Genomic DNA, 14,426 nt, shown 5'->3' with positions numbered 1-14,426 from the left:
AAATAGTTTCAGTCACTGATGATGCAGCTGGTCCAAGAATTTCTTAAACACCCTCATCAAAGCTGAATAAATTAGGGAAAATGACTATTCGTGTAATAAACACAAATAGAGCACTGTATAAAAGATGGATGTAAGCAGAGCTTAAAAACTTAAGAGTGTATGTGTTTTAGCCATAATAAAACATCAAGTATATGTATTTTGGTGAATGGGCAAACACTGTGAAAGGAACAAAGAAGTTATTTTTGAAGCAAAGTGTTTTAATTTGTACAAATATGTTATTTCAGTGATCCAAGATGTTCAAGTGTAGCGTAATTTGGAAAGAAAAGGGGCTGGAGAAAAAAGGCGAAGGCTGATAGGTCATGAACTTACAATTTGTCCACTGGCAGTTATTTGTGAATTGGAAGACTATATTTTCTCACAGACCCCTACACATCATGGGTCCAAGTGCCGTGGGAGTAAGTAATCAAATACAGATTGGATTTTGGCACATAAATAGTCACAAACTCTATTTTTCTCCTTGAGAACTCTTTAATTACTTTCATAGTAGCTGATAAAGAAAATGGTAACAATATCTGTGGGTCTGGGATCTGACTTGAAAGGGACTAGGTGAACCTGTCATGCCCCCTCACCCTTACCTGTTCTCCCCAGCTGTCCCCCGTCGCTGCAGGCCTCTTAAAAGCTCCACCGAAGCCGCAGACTATAGTAGCGGCATCTACCTGTGATCGCGGTAGCACGGTAGGCTAAAACCACAGCCTAAAGTCACAGCAGAATACTCCCAGGTGTTGCCCAGACCTTAGCATAATGTTGTACACCTGGGGACCTCCACCATCAGCTATACACCAATGATGTTTATACATGCAGCACTATAGACTAACCCCTCAGACTGTTACCACTTTACTCCTGTTTTCCAGAACTTTGGTTTCTGTGTGTTTTTGGACTCGAGATTCCTGTTCTTCTCTGCTCACCTTGCTACAGACCCTCTATTGGATTCTACATTACTTGACCTTTGGCTTTTATACTGGACTACCCTGTTTCCTGACCCTAGCTTGGATTACCGTTTTCTCTGATCGCCGCCTGCCCCTGACCTATTGGGCTGTGCCTGACATCGTTTTGGACTATCCTTTGCTCTTACGCTCCAAAACCAATCCTGACAGAACCTTTAATTCGCAGGCATGGTGGTTGATGCTTGGCTTTACTCACTCCATTCCCTTAACTGCTCATCCAGATGTATCCATTTGCTTGCGTGAAGCTAGCCCCCACCTATGTAGCCTGGCTATGCCTTCTCCAAGCATGAATATTGTAAGCCTGTACATTGGGATATGTGGTACAGGGAGAAATGTCCATTCGAGGAAACATCCCAGGCAAAGGCTACCTGCAGCTCTCCCTCTTCTGGCTTTGTTTGGGCACAGGGCTAGCCCCGGAGCGCCTTTCATGGGTCGAAAGGTGGACAAGGAGCAGGCATAACATGCTGCTCACTTGCCTGGAGAAAAAATAAAGGGACCCAGAACATTCCCATGAATGGCAATTCCTCCAGAGAAATAACAAGTCAAGAGGAAGATAATATAAGTACATGCATGCAGTCATTTTCCCAGCGTAGATATAAAGTAATCCTAATGGTACATTGAAGCTGCGATAACACTATTTATAAGCTCATTACGTTGTAAAACAGCATTAAATACACGTCAGACGTTGTGGCTTACATTCCTCAATGGATGAAGGGAAGACTGGAATTTGGGCTTATTTTACCACAGGATATGCTTTTGCTTGCAGTATTGTAGGTAAATTATTTTGTGAACGTTCATAAAGGTTTACAACTTTCAGAAGTGTTTCTAGAAACAAATGAATAGAAAAATGCCAATGTGGATAACTAAAAGCATACTTACCTCTCAGTTTTAGAACTTTATTGTACCTCCAGGAAGAGGTATGTCTAAAACGATACCTGCCAACTTTTGCTCCAGACACCTATAAAGGGGCAGAGCCTAAAGTAGGGAAAGTTATGCTATGCAAAATGACTCCACCCACTTTAAGTCCCACCCTCTATGTCCCTGGGCATCTGGAACTCATTTACCAGTGTTTAGGCTCTTTGTGCACAATGCAATGCATTGTGCATAGAAAGTATTTTTAAGCTAGGATAGACCCGAATTTGATGGGGAAAGGACCCAAAAAACAGGACTGTCCTGGAAAATTTGGGACTGTTGGCAGGTATGCTTAAATTGTTTCTTTATTTGGTTCCCTTGAAGGTCTATTTGCTACTCTTTCTACTAAAATCCCGATCTAGCTAGCATAAAATATTTACAATACATTCTAATAGGAAAGCTATGTATACAGCGGCATGGTGTTTTATTTTTGTTGTGCTCAGGCTGCCCCCTTCACGCTGGATTTACTATTTTCTAAGTTAGCAAAGTGATTTATATTACAGGAGTATATGTCAAGCTGTCATGCAACCAGAATTTCAGTTAAATTGATGCAATGGAATTAAATCCTCCGTCTACACATCAAATTCCACATTTACTGAGGAATGCTCTATAATAATGCTTTATAATCCTGTTCAAGTTGGCATATGTTAAATCCAGTTAAAGGTTTGACATTTACGAACAGGACAAATACATGTAACTGCAAGTTTTGAAAAATACAAATTCTAATTTAAATACTTTTGCTTGTTGAACGACTCAGTGTGTGAAAATCTTACACTGTACGTGGATTCTGGAAGTCTGTCCTTCACGGATCTCCACGATAGTCAGAATTTCATGAACTCACTCAGAAGGTTCATTTGGTCAGGCTTAGTCACAACACACTGCTATGCCTTTAAGCAATGCTTTAAGCAATGCTAAGACAAGAGCAAGTCGTAGTACCAAGCCTAAGGATTCTGCGTGGAATTGGCTTCACTAGTAGAGTTGCCAAATTCCGGCATTGAAAAAGTTTTCCCGCACACTTTTAGACCTACTGCTAGATGAATGCTCTCATTGAGCAGGGGTAGCTAGTTTTCTTTGGAAACAAGTGGTATTTTTATTATGATTATTGGCTTTTCATAGCAAATTTGAAGCTGAAGAATATGGAATCGGTTAAATGAAGAATTTAAAATTCTGTGCCCTTTCAAGGTTTTTAAACAGCACCTGCCAACACTCAAACCCAACTGTAAAGATGCACTGAGCTCTTCTATCTTGCATCTCAACTCTGTTCTATCGTACTCCCCTTCTTAAACATCTCAGTTACTTCTCTACATGGGCTCATATAACACATACAGAACATAAAAAGTATAATATGACCGCATAGTCGTGTTGGTGTGTTTGGATTAAAGCTGTAAGATTGAGATACTTGGAACTACTTAGGGTTTGGTGAATAAACCCCTACAGAAACACAAGCTTTGCTGGCACACCCCAAGCCCTCTGCAAACCACCATCTCAAGAGAGGCCCTTGCAACAATCAAAAAGGTATTCAACCACATTTGCCAGTAATGCAAGCAAGTTTCTCCTGCATTTGTACCAAAAATGTATTTTGGGGACATTGTTTCTTTTTTAGCCAAATGTGTATCTTAATTCCCTCTCCCTCTGGCATCCTACAACCATAACCCTGCCACTTTTCTAAAATCTTTTCTTATTCATCACTCCCTTTCCTCTCTTGTAGCTTTCATTCCAAGCCCTCTGATGACCACCATCTGAAATCTAGCACTAACCCAACCCACCTCTCTTTTTATTTTATTTATACATCCTTTTTTGCATCCTGAACCACTTAGCCCTAATTATTGCTAAAAGTGAGCTACTAATCCCTCTTTTCACCCCTTCCTTTCTTTCGGTTACCCATACTACTTCCTTAGATTGTAAACTGACAAGCGGGGCCTTCATAAGCCCACCATTCCTGCCAGGAACTTTGTATAAAGTACCACAAGGCTAGATGGCAAGCTCATGGGCAGAGTTCTCAACTCTTAATGTGTCTGTATGTATTAATGTATATGTGTTATATACGTTTTAACTCCCTCATTTCATTGGTAAAGCACTGCGTAATTTGTTTGCGCTTAATAAATAAAAGGTAATAATAAAATATCAACAAAGTAAAATGCACACAGGAGCTCATTTTGCACAGATTAAAGTGCATTAACTGCACACAAAATCAACAATAACACGAACACACATTAAATCATACTGCGACAGGAGGAGAAGAGGGCCCTGATCATGTCAGATTTCAGTCTACAGGTAAGGAACTGCTTGGATAAAGATGAATAGCAAAAGTTTCATGGAGAAATCTGTTACCTGTAGATCTTGAATATCGGAAGAATCAATAGACTATTTTTAAAATCTAGATTGTTGGCTATTGAAAGGATGGGCTGTGTGCTTCAAGTAGATGTTTTTTAATGAGTGTTTAAAGTTCGTTTAAGTAGGCGAATAGCTTGCACATTACACATATATATATTGTTTCTGTAAGTCTAATTGTTATGTTATATACTACTTGTCATGTTCAATTTGCCCATTGTACAGTGCTATACAGGGCATATGACTGGGCTATATAAAACAATACATAATTATAATGAACTAATTTTGCAGCCAGTTCCAGTATTATCTTCTCTCTCTCTCTCTCTCTCTCTCTCTCTCTCTCTCTCTCTCTCTCTCTCTCTCTCGTATTCTCAACACTCATAAGATCTCCACAGCATGTCACAGTTTTGCACTCATTACTGTACACATAATTGTTCCTATAAAAGCCATTTAATTTCCATGTGTTAGGCCATATTTCATTGGGTTAGACATCCAAACTGTGATTACAAATAAAAGTCTGCATTGGCAGGGTTACACATAGAATTACTGGCCTTGTAATTTTCATATATTTGAACCAACCTATTTTTTAAACTTATTTCGCATGAAAACTCTAAAGGTGCCAAGATCGACAGTGAAACGGATATAGGATGCATTTAAATAAGTGTGATACCTTCCTAAGGCACTAAAAAAATATTGTTATTGCATCAACGTTCCAGTCTTTTAAAAGTGCTTGAAATGTAGACTATGCATAGGAAAAAAGTGTATATTTTCTTATACTAAAGCTTACTTTGTATCTCACACACTATTGCCTTTGTGCAACTTGGAAGGTTGGCATTGGAACGGAACAGGATGCCCCAGCCATCTGTTTAAGTGACAGCATTTTTGCCAGATGAATATTTTCCAGTCACTGCGGTCTACTTCCTTATACTTAATGCCTTGAACCCTCAGTAATGCCTCCCAGGATTCTGTGATTTAACATGGCAGCTTGTTAATGCATGATATATATATGTATACTGTATATATATATATATATATATATATATGTGTGTAAGCTCGTTTGAGCAGGGCCCTCCTCACCTGTTGTTTCTGTAAGTCAAATTGTTATGTTATATACTACTTGTTATGTGCCGTCTACCCATTGTACAGCGCTACGGAACTTGATGTCGCTATATAAAACAATAAATAATACATATATACACACATATGTCACGTACAGTGTGAGGTGGAGACTTCATACACATACAAGGTAGGTATATATAAACAACGGCAAAAGTCTATCCGAGGTCAGGGCACCGGATTTCAGGATGATCAAGTCCAAGCCAAGGTCAGGGAGCCAGATATCAGAATAACCAAATAACAAACCAGGGTCAAACAAAGGGATCCAATAACAAAACACACACTTGAGGCAAAGGCACATTAAGTATACGCACAAACATTAGAGAGCAATTTCTAAGTGGGCTCTAAAGGTATTTATGAAGTGCAGGAGTTTTGGCACCAAAATGGTGTGGGGTCACTCCACCTCCATCTGCTTCTAAGACCTTAACCTACTGATATAAGCAGTAGGAGTATATAAAGGCACCACTAGAGGGCACACACTAGAGGGCACACTCTACCATGCTGAGGTTGCAGACTGTTGGATGGGGGTCTCCTTCTTCATGGCGGCTGTTGCTTACTGGATGGAGGTCTCCCTCTCCTCCTTGGCGGCTGCTCTGCTGCTGTGAGGTTGGTAGGAGTTGGAGGATGGTCTCCCTCGTGTCTGCGGTGGTGGCTGTGACAAATGGGAGTTAGATGGAGATCTTCCTCTCCTCCGTGGAGTCGGAGATGTAACTATATATATATATATATATATATATATATATATATGAGATTTCATTTTTCAACGCTAAAAAGGGTAAATAGTTAATCTAAGACATTGTTGTATTGATTTCACGGAAAACATTAACTAAAATCTTCCTTCAAAAGTATAAAATGTACATGGCATCTTGTCCAACTCAAGCTGCTGTGGACATATTTTCTAGCTAAACAATGTGGGATTTGGAATCTCCAGATGCACAATTGGTTACCTTTGCCTGCCTCAGTTACTACGTGGGTTTTAAGACCACAGTTAACATTCCGTGTATATAAATATAAATGTAAATGTAAATGTGCATCGTTGTGTGTTTTCTGACACCGTGTACCATGCAATAGCCCCAGGCCTGCAATTAATGTTTTATGCTCAAACTATTACCTACCATAATCTAAACGCCTTTTGTTCTGGAGAGAAGGCAAAGCTCTGCATTGAAAGAATTAAAAAAAGCAATGTAAAATTCTTAGATTTCTGCACATAATAAGCAGTGCGTGACCCTAGTATACAACTCTGCTGAGCAGAGGCCTGTCTTTCTCTTGAATGGATTGCTTTGCTCTCAAGTTAACTCATGCACTGGATCTAGTCCAAGAACATTTTGTTCCCTGGTAATGAGCCAAAATTCTCTCAGCAGTGGAGCCTTTGCTTTTTCTTCCAGCTCCCTCCTCTCTCCATCTTTATTACAAGTCCTTTTTTTAAGTATTCGCTGTGGTTAAAATGATACCAAAAAAAACCCAGCTCATATGATTTTGATAAGAATCACGGCATGAAACAGATACAGTGCTTCTTCTGTTTATAGGTCCATGCGTTAATAGGTCTTGTTCTTTGCATTCAGTGTACGATGAATTACTGGAACCATCTGAAGCATAAAATATTTCAATGTAATGCTTTCCAGATGTATAACTTTTAGCCTTGTTTCGAGAAGTTAGCGTATGCCTGCCAGTCTACATCTGCACATTTCTGGAGAGCTAGAAACATGAAAGATGATCTATTAAACATCTGGGGCTACAATGGCCCGATCAGCTGTGTTCACTTCTTACCATTCCATTCACTAACAATGGATCTGTTGAATTGATTTTCACCATTTAACCTAAGTGGTTGGAGTCCTTCAACCACATGTCTCAATTGCTATTTTAAACCACTCTATAACTTCACTTAAACTGTTATGTAACTGACGTTGCAGGGGGTTTGTCCTATGCCTGTATGTTCTCAATTTTCATTCTGTAAGAATTACAAGCAAAAATCCAGCCTAAGGTCTTTGTAGAAAATTCATGTTTAATATTGGCATGCGTGATCGTTTCTACAGATACATATTTCTGCTGTTTATAGCCTGCACACAATATTTCGAGACTTTGTATTCATACCCAGAGAGGCCCCGATGCCCGTGGTGGTATCCTCCCTGCAAGCTAATGAAATTTCTAGGCTAAAAACTACTAAGAACTTTGGTATGCCTAAGGTAGACCGAGAATTATATTGGGGTGAGAATTTTTTGTTTTTTTTTAGTTTTATGGTGTAATGCGCAGTGAGAATTTGCCTGAGGAAGGTACCTAACAACTTGGTCTCGAAAGCTTGCAATTAAACTCTCAGTTAGCAAATAAATTGTATCATTTTAACTATACTTTTCTCCAGTGAGAATTTGAGAAGTAAAAATAATGCACAGAGGAAAACAAAGTATTAGTCATTTCACACTGAGTTCATTAAATATAATTAAACGAACACGGGGCTCCAAGATAATAATAACTCATAGGCTGCCACACTGCATCAAGTGGTCCATAGTAAAGGGAAACTTGCTAGTAGACAGGTCTGTGCTGGTGGCTGTTGAAGGTGGCTAGGAGACATATACCATAGATCTATAAGGTAAACCATACACCTTAAAACAAAAATATTGAAAGTGCACTGTCAGAGCTGAGACTGTTTCCTTACATGTCTTGTACTGTGCAGAGATCTCTCACACTTAAGCAAAAGAATGGGGTAAAATGAAATTATTTCTATCTATCCACATATCTCTATGTAAATATATGTACATATATATATATATATATATAACATAGTTGACAAAACACCATGCACACCTATGCTGCATGAAATCTTCCACTGCTATGAAATGTCTCAGGGGTCAATTTCTTGGATGAAATTATAAAATGATGCTGGTATATATCACACTATCTCTTCCCCTGACCTAGTTTTGCTTAAGTTCATATTTGGATCCCTGTGTGCAATATGAGAGAACCTCATGATCTTTTTGGCTTTCTCTTAGCACACACCCCTAAACAAAGCTAACACATTCCATGCAACATGCCTGCCAATACACTAGAACTGCTGGAACTATCAATCTCCAAAACCACTAAGCAAACATACCAGCATTTCCCAGCCAGAATCACACTCTGTGAAATCTTCCAATCTAAACAGAAAAAAACTTTGCTTGATTTCACTTCTCCATCTATCGTATAAACAGAACAGGGATGTATACCGTGAAATATATTAATAATACGCTCATGCTAAAGATTTTTAGATGCAAACATATTGTGCAACTAGAAGGAAAAATAGGAATTAGGAAAAACCTGCAATAACTGGCTCAGTTATAGTAGAAAATAGTTCTTTCAGAGTTAATTTTAAGCACAGTCAGCCGAGGATGATGACCCCGTAGGCTAAAGAACATTTTTTCCATGAGTTTTGTGCCTGACCTCAGTCTGCATGGGTCAACATGGACATCACACGCACCCACCCAGCTCATTGCATAACACAGCAATTTGGGAACATAGGCTCACACAAGAAATTATTGGAAAACCTTGATGCGCCTGGGGTGAATGTCATAATTGGAAAATGGTACAGACAAACTACTGAGAACTCTTAATAGCTAACAATAAAGTTCTCATTGGAAATAAAGATATGCTGTAGGTGGTGAAAAGGGATGAGTCACAGATCAGTGGTTTATTCACATATGGATTTCAATGCTCACACGAGGACCTCGTCTCCAGAAATATTAAATAATTACACCACTGAAGCGCCAACCAAATAACTTTCCTTAAGTCATCAAATTGTACACATCTCACAAGAGCTGGGGGCACGATGATGGGAACAGAGGGCATAATGAGTTTTTTAAGTTTTAGAACAGTAAAAGAATTTAGTTTAAATGTAATTCTCACTCCAGGATAGAGACAGATAACCTATATGAGGACATTGACTACCCCCTGATTCATCATGGCACAATTGGCTGGTTAGAGAGGTTTAATTGTATCCAGTCAATTACAATAAAATGTAAATGTTGTCAGGATGAATATGCAAACTAAAGCCAAGACAACAGCACTCCAAGCTAGATCAGTAGGATGCTCCCATCCATGAGAAGGGCAATATGGAATCATACAGCACTGCATCACTCACTCTCTGTTTCTGTTGTATGATTTTCTTTATGTTTCTTTGTCTTTCTTCTCACTTTGAGCCCCTTTTCCATTTCTATCAGCCGTTCTCTGTATCTGTGACTGTGTTTTTGTCTTCTGTATTTCTTGAGAAAGTGTCCCTTCTTTTCTATTTAAACAGCACTGTGAGGGTCTGGGACAGCTAGCAAGCAAAAAGGGTAAATCCAATAGGCAGCCTGGGTTAAAAAGGTAACACATCTGAACATAAATAAACAGAGCACAGATTCTAAACATAACCAGACAAGACATACATGGTACAGGATGCCACAAAGGACAGGGAACAAGGCAAGGAACACAGGGGGATGGAGTTCTCCTTTAAGCAAGTATAGGATATCTCAACTGGGACACGAAGAGAGGAGAGAAGAACCGAGATCCTCAAATGAATAAGGGAAAGAGGGCAAAGGTACATAAAATACAGACAATTCCAGGCAGACTTCTTAAAGGGGCGGCCATGCCTGGCAGTCTGCAGGGCTGGGGCCCAATCCTGATGATAGGAGATGGGAGTTATGCTGTACCACCGTCAATGTCTGGCTCACTATATAGTTATAGGAGTCATGCTCTAACGCCATGAGTGCCTGGTTCCGTATATAATGATTGGAGTTATGCTGTATCGCCGCAGGTATCTGGATCACTATATAATGATAGGGGTCATGATTTACCACCATCTGTGTCTGGATCACTATATAATGTAGTTCATATATATATGAGCTACACTGTAACATATTTATGCCTGGCTAACTGTATACTGATGAGGGCTATAATACCTGCATAATGGGGATTAAGGTACACAGCCTCTATCATTGAGCTAATAAAAAATACTTGCTCAGTCCACGACCAGCACAAAATGTAAATAAATCCCTGGGTTTAGTGAAATTTTGTGTACTATTATTTTTAAAAAATTCTCTGCAGATCTAATATCATTGATTCCCTTGCTATTTATTTATTTTCCTCAAAATAAACACTATAAAATATAGTGGGGGGCACAATTTTCTGTTCTTGCCTTATGCTCTGCTCTGGATATCACTGACACAAATGTAACACTTATCTGTCTCCATGTTACTCACTTTCCTTCTATGGTCTCCATCTCTGTGTGTTTTTCTGTCATCTAACTGCTAAGCAGCAGGTTCCTGGTAATGCTATGGGGATCACCGACCGTTCATTTATATGTAAACACAAATTAAGAAATAATGAATGTACCTAGTGGGATTAACTGCAGTTGTATAGAGCAAGATGCCCTAAAATGAGGAACTACAACAAATAGTTTTTTTTTAAAAAAGATGTGGCCAATTTTTGTAACTTAAGTTTGATTATAATAATATAATAGTCCCTTTCTCTATGAGAGCTAAAAGAAAGCAAACCTGGATCAGGTGAGGTGAGATTAGCAGTGGATTTAAGGTAAAAGTGGTGAAAAGGGCAATAAGTTGCAACTAGTGGAAGGACAGAGCTAAATGTCACTCTGCTGATTACTCAAGATCAAAAGGCTGTCCCTGTAGCCCAGCGACCTATTGCTGTATTAGTTTCCTAAACTTAAATAATCAATTAGAAACAATAATAATTTTAATAGATATATATATCAGTATATCCTTAGAAGGACAAGGGCTAACAATGGAAACGTGACGCTAACCTGCAAAGAGATAGATTGCATTTGCGAACCGTTAATGGCTTGCTACAGACTTCATATTTCTATAGAGAGAATAACATTCATCATCCAAGGTCATAATAATGTAGTGATTTAAAATGTGCATGGAATAGGATTTCCTGAAGTAGTGAGTAACTGAATTTCTGCAATAATAAACTGAGCATTTAAACAATCCTCCAACACTATTCATTTCATACTTGAAAAATGGTTAAGAATCTTTCAATGAAACAGCCAGTGTTTGCCGAGTACAGAACACAGTATCTCTTGCACATGATCAAGGAAAGTTTCTGTCGCTCTAAATATTGTGCGGCACTTATGCCTCAATTAACATGCACTTCACTTGCTGCAAACATTCCTGGCCTCCATGAATGCTTCTACTATACTCTCGTGTGGCTCAGCACTTAATGAACTAGTCCTTCATACCTGGAAGTGACATTTATCAAGCTGTTTAAGGAGTAACATTTCTGTTTTGAACCCACTCTAATGTATCAGTAATTTGTGAAAGCTTGCTGAATCACTCTTTAATTGAAGTATGTATCCCCCTGACTTTGGAGGTCAAAACTGTGTTAGGTTAACACAAGCACCATATTTAGTGAAAGCATAGTTTTCTGGGGTTTTTTAGCTAAATATCCTTGTGTGTTTGTATTTCCTCTAATTTATCAAAGTCTTTTTATAGGTTCAGTGAGTACCTTCGTGAACATCAGTCAGCCTTCCATCTAGGAGGTGGAACTGGTAGCATCATTTGTATTTTATTTTGATACAACTTTTGGAAATAAAGATTTCAAATGCACTCCCTTTCCAATAAGTCCTTACATAAATAGTTCCTCCCTATTTTTACAAGTGGTGTCCACATTTGGCCAAACTAACCAGGCATAAATGGACATTTTGCTATCGGTTTGCAAATTAAAAAAAAAATATTTCAGTATAACTCTTTTTGCAAAATGTTGTTCTTGCCTTGGTTCTTACACTGTTTCATCAAATAGATTTTGTTGATTAAGGAAAGGCAGGGTTTTATTTAGCAATAATCATGTGATCACCTGGCCAAACATACCACAAATCACATATCAATAAATGGCACCCCATATTGAAATATTGGGGGAAAAATGCCACAGTGTTTGTTTTTCTGTACCCAAACAAACCAAATCTTAAAAGTCCATATAACTTCAAAGTGGATGTGCACATTTTCCAAAATCACACAGTTGCTGATTGTTGTTGATTGGTTAGAAAGCTTTTTAAAGAGGGGTGAACAGAGAAGGGAAAGAACTGCAGTGACAGGAAATTGGTCAGGTAATGTTGTCGTTCTTAGTGACAGGAAATTGGTCAGGTAATGTTGTCGTTCTTAGTGACAGGAAATTGGTCAGGTAATGTTGTCGTTCTTAGCTTTTATTAACTGAATTCTAAATTAGATGTTTCCAAAGCTATTGCACTAATTGACACACAAAAAACACAAGCTATAGGTAGTTTTAGTAAATAAATTGATGATGCTAAAAGCTGTGCTGGTGACAGTTCTCCTTTGAACATGCTCTTGGGAGAGGAAAATGTCAACAAGCATATTAAAAAAAAAAAAAAAAACCCTCTCTCATTACAAATACCCTTATTAGGGAAATGATGCTACAATACTAGTTTGTTCAGCAGCAATATAATAGTTACCCAAAAACAAGCGAGTAACTGAAAGCCAGGAGCCATGAATAAGTGAATATGTCACAGAATAAAAGTGTGATAACTACATCATGTCTGCTTCAGTTGTGAAGAGGGCACTTTGTCTGTCTCAGCTTTATGGAAGCCTGAAGGATTGGCTTCAGTCATGTGACTATGTCATGTGACTGTATCAGTGGCTCTTACATAATTATTATTGCTCGTTAGTGCAGAGACACAATGTGCTGCAAGACCTCTCTGTTTTTGAGACTCGACTAACCCATAGTTTATCCAAATTATATGGTTTACTGATATCCACCCTAACCCATGTACCCCCGGCATCTATGGGAAAATGGGAGACAACGCTGCAGGTCGTCCTCATGGAGGAACAATGGGAGAAGATATGTATCTTGTCTCATCGCTGTTCTTTAAGTAAAAAGGATTAGGTAATGTCATATAAACTGCTGGCCCAATGGTACAGACCCCCTGCAGTGCTATCACGTTATAGGCCTGGCATGCCTGATGAATGCAGAAGATGTGGGGAGTCCCCAGGCTCTCTCTTTCACTTATGGTGGCACTGCCCCCGAATAGTCCCCTTTTGGTCTGCTATACACATATGCATACAGTCCTTTATGGCTTGCATTCGCCTCTGGTTCTCAGGTTTGACCCTTACTGTCCAATGTGCCTACCTGATTCTCTTGGGATTGATGGATCCTGTGTTCTCCTTTGCAGTATCCCGACTCCCCCCGTTTTTTTTTCTCTTCTCCCATCTTTCCTCCGGTGTGATACACGACCCTAACTTGTCAATGCCCTGCTCAAAATGTCATGTTGCTGAAGAGGTCCCTGCTATTGCGGATGGTACTTTGTTTCTAATGTTGTATATACACCAGTATCACTGATATGTCTTTTCGATATGTCATACTGTTTAACTGGATTTTGTATTCCCCTTTCTTTTGCCCGTTCTACCCATTTTACCTTTTTGTATCCCTTGCTGCCTGAAAAACAAACACTTGATTTACCCTTAAATAAAGCTCATACCCAAAGAATACTATTTAAAAACACCCATCTAAGACACATTTTGGGGATTCTGTCATGCTATATGGTCATATATTAATTAGCCCACCACCATGTCAAATAATCTCAAATTTGGTGTGTCCTATCTAATTTTTCATGGCTATATTGCTTATCAAGGAGCTGAATCAGTGGGACTGCATTGCATTTTTAACCTAATGAGACTCTCATGCAATTTAAAACCTTCTCTGGACACTATTAATAAGTCGCCTGTGTGGCTGCAGGGGCTTCTCAAACCTAAGGTTTGGTCAGAGCCTGCAAATATGTACAGCAAAATGATATACAGGAGGGGGAGCGCACAGTTGAGGTTGTTATAGCCAAGTGGGTGCTAACTCCATATTAATGCCCATGGTTTTGGTATGGGATCTCCAACAATCTCATATATGATGGTCAGGCGCCCACAAACTTTCGTCATATAGTACATGAGTAGAGCCGGAGTGTTGTAGAGCTCATTTCAGTACATTGTCTGATTCATTTGTATGCAGTAAAATGTAGCAAATGGACATCATCATACTTGGTGCGTCCCACCAGACAATGGTGAGTGATGGACATTGTGTAGAACATCATTATACTGT

The sequence above is a fragment of the Spea bombifrons genome, chromosome 1, assembly GCF_027358695.1.
Source record: "Spea bombifrons isolate aSpeBom1 chromosome 1, aSpeBom1.2.pri, whole genome shotgun sequence".
Classification (NCBI taxonomy): Eukaryota; Metazoa; Chordata; class Amphibia; order Anura; family Pelobatidae; genus Spea; species Spea bombifrons.
Note: the sequence above shows the minus strand (reverse complement) of the source record.